Source organism: Larus michahellis, chromosome W, assembly GCF_964199755.1.
Source record: "Larus michahellis chromosome W, bLarMic1.1, whole genome shotgun sequence".
Classification (NCBI taxonomy): Eukaryota; Metazoa; Chordata; class Aves; order Charadriiformes; family Laridae; genus Larus; species Larus michahellis.
This window is the reverse complement of record NC_133929.1, coordinates 24659523-24666800: the sequence shown is the minus strand read 5'-3', so window position 1 is coordinate 24666800 and position 7278 is coordinate 24659523.

Sequence of the window (7278 nt, the reverse complement as noted above, 5' to 3'; positions counted from 1 at the left end):
GTAATGCTTCAGTTCTTTGAAGGTGAGGCCTGCATTATTTATTTCCTTGCGAGTGTCCTTTAATTGATGTGTGCATGCTCCAATACAGGGTGTGTGGGGTAGTCCTGTTGTGTCTCTAATTGAGTCGGTGGTCACGATCTCCCACTGCCGCCTTTACCTTTCCTCCAGTTACTGCAGATCTTTGTTGACTTTATGCTTCTTTATAGCAGTTTTCTGGTTTTCAGACGGTTTCAGCACCTCCCGTGGAGGGATGTTCCCTTGTTATCAGCCTTCTGTTCTTCAAGGGTATATCAATTAGCAAGGCATGCACTGTTTATACAAAGTGTCCTGTTTCACAAGGACTTGCAACCTTTTTACAGCTCTTTGCTCTTGCTCAGTGAAAGATTCCAATTTCTAAGGTACATCACCTTGCATAATAGGTACAAGGCTCTGCAAGTGGAACCAAACAATGACGAGGACTACGGTCCACTTAGGATGGAGGTGTCACCAAGGTTAAGTCGGCCTATGCACTGTGTCAAAACCACTTCCATAAGAAGAAAGGACAAGAAGTCCTTCTTGTGCTGAGGACTCCAGAGCTGGATGCAGTACTCCAGGTGGGGTCTCACCAGAGCAGAGTAGAGGGGCAGAATCACCTCCCTCGACCTGCTGGCCATACTTCTTTTGATGCAGCCCAGGATGCAGTTGGCTTTCTGGGCTGCAAGCACACATTGCCTGCTCATGTTGAGCTTCTCATCAACCAACACCCCCAAGTCCTTCTCCTCAGGGCTGCTCTCAAGCCATTCTCCTTCCAGCCTGTATTTGTACTTGGGATTGCCATGACCCAGGTGCAGGACCTTGCACTTGGCCTGGTTGAGCTTCATGAGGTTGGCACGGGCCCACCTCTCAAGCCTGTCCAGGTCCCTCTGGATGGCATCCCTTCCTTCCAGTCTGTCGACTGTGCCACACAGCTCAATTCCACTGTTCATGTCGCTGACAAAGATTCTAAACAGCACTGGTCCCAGTACCGACCCCTGAGTGCAGCCATCCAGCCAATTCCTTATCCACCAAGTGGTCCATCCATCAAATCCATGTCTTTCCAATTTAGAGACCGGGATGTCATGTGGGACAATGTCAAATGCTTTGCATAAGTCCAGGTAGATGACGTCAGTTGCTCTCCCCTTATCTACCAATGCTGTGGCAACATCATAGAAGGCTACCAAATTTGTCAGGCATGACTTGCCTTTGGTGAAGCCATGTTGGCTGTCACCAATCACCTCCTTATTTTCCATGTGCCTTAGCAGACCTTCCAGGAGGAAACTGTTGCACAGCAGCTTTTTTTCCATTTCTTAAATATGTTATCACAGAGGCGCTACCAATGCTGCTGATTGGCTCAACTTTGGGCAGCAGCAGGTCTGTCTTGGAGCCGTCTGGAACTGGCTCTATCAGACATGGGGGAAGCTTCTGGCATCTTCTCACAGAAACTGCCTCTGCAGCCCCTGCACTACTAAAACCTTGACACATAAGCCTAATACAGGCAGCTACTGTGAACCTATTCTGTGCCATCCTCATGGTCCTGAATATATTTTTTTTGGCAGCTTGTTAGTTCAAAGTAGTCATGAAACTACTTTCAGGAAGAAATTCTTTACGGTAAGGGTGGTGAGGCACTGGAACAGGTTGCCCAAGGAAGTTGTCAATGCCCCATCCCTGGAGGTGTTCAAGGCCAGGTTGGATGAGGCTTTGAGCAGCCTGGTCTAATGGGAGGTGTCCCTGCCCATGGCAGGGTGATTGGAACTAGATGATCTTTAAAGTCCCTTCCAAGCCGAACCATTCTGTGATTCTGTGAAACTGAAAAGCATAATGTACATCCTGCCACTACAGTATTAATTAAACATCACAGTAGTGTTGAGTTTTTCATTTCATGGCATGTGGCATAAAGGCATACACTGACCTCATGGGACTGCATGTGGTGAGAGAAGCAACACTTGGTACAATATGTATATATACTGCCTGTTTGTAACGACCTTGGAGTGAAATATCCTGCTGATGAGAGTCACCACAAAGGTGACCCAGCAAACATACTATTGGAGGCTGGTAACTAGTGGTGTACCCGATGGATCAATACTGGGTCCAGTCCTGTTCAACATCTTCACTAATGATCTGGATGATGGGGCAGAGTGCACCCTTGCTTAAGTTTGCTGATGACACCAAACTGGGAGGAGTGGCTGATACAGCAGAAGGTGGTGCTGCCACCCAGAGGGACTTCAACAGGCTGGAGAAATGGGCTGAGAGGAACCTCATGAAGTTCACCAAGAGGAAGGGCAAAGTCCTGCACCTGGGGAGGAACAACCCCTTGCACCAATATATGTTGGTGGCCACCCATCTGGAAAGCAGCTTTTCATAAAAGGACATGGGGGTCCTGGTGGACACCAGGTTGAACATGAGCCAGCAATGTGACCTTGCGGCAAAGAGGGCAAATGGTATCCTGGGCTGCATTAGGAGGACTGTTGCCAGCAGGTTGAGGGAGGTGATCCTTCCCCTCTACCCAGCACTGGTGAGGCCACACCTGTAGTCCTGTGTGTAGTTCTGGGCTCCCCACTACAAGAGAGACATTGACATACTGGAGACAGTCCAACGAAGGGCCATGAAGATGATTAAGGGACTGGTGCATCTCTCCTATGAGGAAAGGCTGAGAGAGCTGCGACTGTTTAGAGAAGAGAAGAGAAGAGAAGAGAAGAGAAGAGAAGAGAAGAGAAGAGAAGAGAGAGAAGAGAAGAGAAGAGAAGAGAAGAGAAGAGAAGAGAAGAGAAGAGAAGAGAAGAGAAGAGAAGAGAAGAGAAGAGAAGAGAAGAGGAGAAGGCTTCATCATAGAATCATAGAATACCAGGTTGGAAGGGACCTCAAGCATCATCTGGTCCAACCTTTCTTGGCAAAAGGACAGTCTAGACTAGATGGCCCAGCACCCTGTCCAGCCAAATCTTAAAAGCGTCCAATGTTGGGGAATCCACCACTTCCCCGGGGAGATTATTCCAATGGCTGATTGTTCTCATTGTGAAAAAATTTCCTCTTGTGTCCAATCAGAATCTCCCCAGGAGTGATATTTCCCCTCGTCTTTTCCATGTGACTCCTTGTAAAAAGGGAGTCTCCATCTTCTTTGTAGCCACCCCTTAAATACTGGAACATGGTGATAAGCTCTCCCCTAAGCCTTCTTTTCTCAAGGCTGAACAAACCCAGTTCTCTCAGTCTTTCCTCATATGTCAGGCCCTTCTCTGGACCCTCTCCAGACTGTCCACATCTTTTTTGTATAGCAGGGACCAAAACTGAACACAGTATTCCAGGTGTGGCCTGACAAGCGCTGAGTAGAGTGGGATAATGACTTCTTTATCTCTGCTGGTAATGCCCTTGTTGATGCAATCCAGCATCCTGTTGGCTTTCTTTGCTGCAGCAGCACACTTTTCACTCATATTGAGCTTGTTGTCCACCAGAACCCCCAGGTTCCACAAAACTGCTCCCCAGCCAGGTAGATCCCAGCCTGTGCTGCACTCCTGGATTATGTTTTCCCAGGTGCAAGACCTTACACTTGTCCTTGTTGAACTTCACAAGGTTCTTGTTAGCCCACTCTTCCAGCCTGTCTGGGTCTTCCTGCAGGGTGGCTCTCCCTTCCGAAGTGTCCACTTCCTCACTCAGGTTGGTGTCATCAGCAAACTTCATCAGGGTACACTTGATCCCATCATCCAGATAACTTATGAACATATTAAACAGTGTTGGGCCCAGTATTGAACCCCGGGGGACCCCACTTGTGACAGGTTGCCAGATTGAAAAGGAGCTATTTAACACCACCCTCTGTGTGTGGCCTGTCAGACAGTTCCCTACCCACCGCACAGACCACTTGTCTAGACTGTAACACTTCAGTTTCTCTAGGAGGAGGCTGTGGGGAACTGTGTCAAAAGCCTTGGAGAAATCCAGGTCAACAGTGTCCACTGCTGGCCCCTCATTGACTGAGCAGGTTACTTTGTCATAGAAGGTGATCAGGTTTGTCAGGCAGGAATTGCCCTTGATGAATCCGTGCTGGCTTTTCCCAATCACGTGCTTCATTTGACTTGTGATAGCCCCCAGGAGGATTCATTCCATAACTTTCCCAGGGCCTGAAGTAAGACTAATGGGCCTATAATTTCCTGGATCGTCCTTTAAGCCCTTCCTGTAGATGGGGGTGACATGTGCCTTCTTCCAGCTTTCTGGGATGTCCCCCAATCTCCACGACTTCTCAAAGATTATGGAGCGTGGCCTCACAGCGACATCAGCCTGCTCTCTGAACACCTTCAGGGGGATATTGTCAGGACCCATGGATTTGTAGGAGTCAAGCTCTTGTAATAGTTTGCATACCAACTTTTCCTTCACTGACAGTGGATCTGTGTTTGCATCAACCTGGACTTTTGTTCCCAAGGTCTGGGGCCCAACAGTGCTGGTAAAGACAGAGGTGAAGAAAATGTTGAGAACCTCTGCCTTTTCAGCGTTGTTGGTGACTAATTCACCTCTCCTGTTTAACAGCAGGCCAATATTTTCCTTCTGTTTCTGCTTGTTGTTTACATACCTGAAGAACCTTTTCTTGTAGTTTTTGACATCTCTGTCCAATTTCAATTCAAGCTCAGCTTTTGCTTTTCTAACTGCATCTCTGCACACCCTGGGAATGCCCTTGTAGGTCTCAATGTGTATTTGTCCACTTATGGGGGATCTCATCAATGTGTAAAAATATCTGAAGGGAGGCTGCAAAATGACAGAGCCAGGCTCTTTTCATTGGTGCTCAGTGACAGGATAAGAGGCAGTGGGCACAAACTGAAACAGGAGGTTCCATCTGAACATCAGGAAACACTTTCTGACTGGGAGGGTGACTGAGCACTGGCACAGGTTGCCCAAAGAGTCTGTGGATTCTCCCCCCTTGGAGATACTCAAAAGCCATCTGGACGTGGTCCTGGACAACCTGCTCTAGGTGGCCCTGCTTGAGCAGGGAGGGTTGGACCAGGTGACGTCCAGATGCCCCCTCCAACATCTACCATTATGTGATTCTGTGTGATTCTGTGTCAGAGAGGAAAAGAAAAATGAATTAGATAACAGCAAAAATAAACTAGCACTTCTGTATAAGTATGTCATTATTAGAATAGAATGTATGCAGCAAAATAAAAGGTAACATTTCAAGTTTTCCTGAGTGTAAACTCAGCTTATAGCTTTTGTCATTACAGTATTTTTGTATTTAATTGCTCTACCTATAGGAAAATTTAATTATTAAAAATAGCTTTACATGGTTATTTCTAATTCTAGGTCAAAGATAGGTGTCTAAACCCCTTGAAAGAGCTTGTCAAGCAAATTAATGAGAAGTTCAATAACTTCTTTAGTTCTATGTAGTGTGCTGGTGAAGTTGATCTTCATGTAGGAAATGAGGTATGACTTAATTTTCATATAGAAGAAGAAATTCATGTTGTTGTGCGTCTTCCTTGTGACTGGTCTTGCTGGAATGGACCTAATTTTCTTCATAGAAGCCCATATGTTTCTGTATTTTGTATTTGTTACTAAAACAGTGTTGATAACACGCCAATATTTTAGCTATTGAACAGTGTCAAGGCCTTTTCTTTTTCCCACTCTACTCTGCCAGCAAGTAGGCTGGGGATGTGCAAGAAGGGAAAGGGACAGAACCAGGACAGCTGACCCAAATGGACCAAAGGGATATTCCATACCATATGACGTTTTGCTCAGCAATAAAAGCTGGGAACATGTTAGTGGTTATGGTGTTTGTGTTCCAAAGCAACTGTTATGCGTGCTGAGGTCCTGCTTTACAGGAAATATCTAAACATCTGCCTGCTGATGGGAAGTAGTGAATGAATTCCTCTTTTCATCGTGGTTTGGGCTGGACTGGCCACTGAAACGAATGACAGATGCTCCCTCCCACCTTTCTCTCCAAGAAGCGGAGGGAAAGAGAGAAAGAAACTTAGGAGTTTAGAAAAGAGAATAAACTACTTTAATGAAAATATTAAGAAAATAATAAAAAGGAAATAATGAAATATATACAATATATAAACAAACACTATCAAGCTCCCAGGATGATGATCGCACCAATGGCAGGCACTGGGAAAGTCCCAGACGGGACTCAGTGACAGATGGGAACTGGATTCTGGGTCTGGATTCAGGAATGCATGGATCAGGATCAAAGGCAGATGAACAGAGTCCTCCTCGGATGCCGGCCATTGAAGAAAGAGACGGCTGACCCCTTTGATCCCTCAGCTTTTATACTGAGCATGATGCAGATGGGATGGAATACCCCTGTTGGTCAGTTTTGGGTCACCTGTCCTGTCCGCTCCTCCCTGCAGGTGGGACCACTCTATACTTTTCTGCTTCTGACCCTCCAAAGGGGCAAATAACAAAGTTAGCTGATCTTGGTTATTATAGCAATAAGTATAAACTAGAGCCTCTCTGCATACCATTCCCTGGAATAAATTAGAAACAATCAGGTCTTATGTCTCCGGGAGTGAACAGTATCTGAATAATATGCTGTTAATTTCAGAGAATTCAGTTAGTTAGAAGAGGCTTAGCTGCAAAATAAAATTACTGAACAGAAAATTGATTCTGTTTTACCTCAAACCAGGACACTTTGCTTGCATGTGCAACTTTTGCTTTCTCTATTAAACTGTTATTATCTTGATCTGTGAGGTTTTGTTGCTTTTGACCTTCCAATTCTCTCCCCCTTCCTGTTGGGGGGGGGAATGAGTGAGCAACTTGGTTGGGCCTCAGCTGCTGGTCAGGGTCAACCCACCATGTGTTAAGTGTTGTTCATAAACCATTTAGACTGTGAGTCTGTCGAGACTGGTCTGAACATCAAGTACCAAATCCTACTCAAATGGAGAGAGTCCCTCTAAGTGGTGGTGCTATTATCTCTGACGATTAGGAGAATCTCTCATTAGTGCCCCTCAGTAAGATTCCACCATCAAAAAGGTTAACGCAGCATCATTTTTTTTGAAAGTGTGCCAAATGATTTTTCCACTTAGGTTCCTGATCATCAGGCATGGTTATCAAAATACAATCTGCAAATCTGAGAAGCTAATTATTTGTTTGATAAACTGCTTTAGAAGAGATTTCTTCCTTAGTGGAGGAGAATGAAATGGTAACCAAAACCAGCTTGCAAATGATTTTAGTTGCAGTATCACTTTGCTCCAGCACATCTTTCATGGTCATACAGCATTCATCAGCATGGCTGGGCTTCAGTTTTCCTTGCAAGTGCTAACCTGTTGCCAGCAGGGGAAACATTGAGGGTGA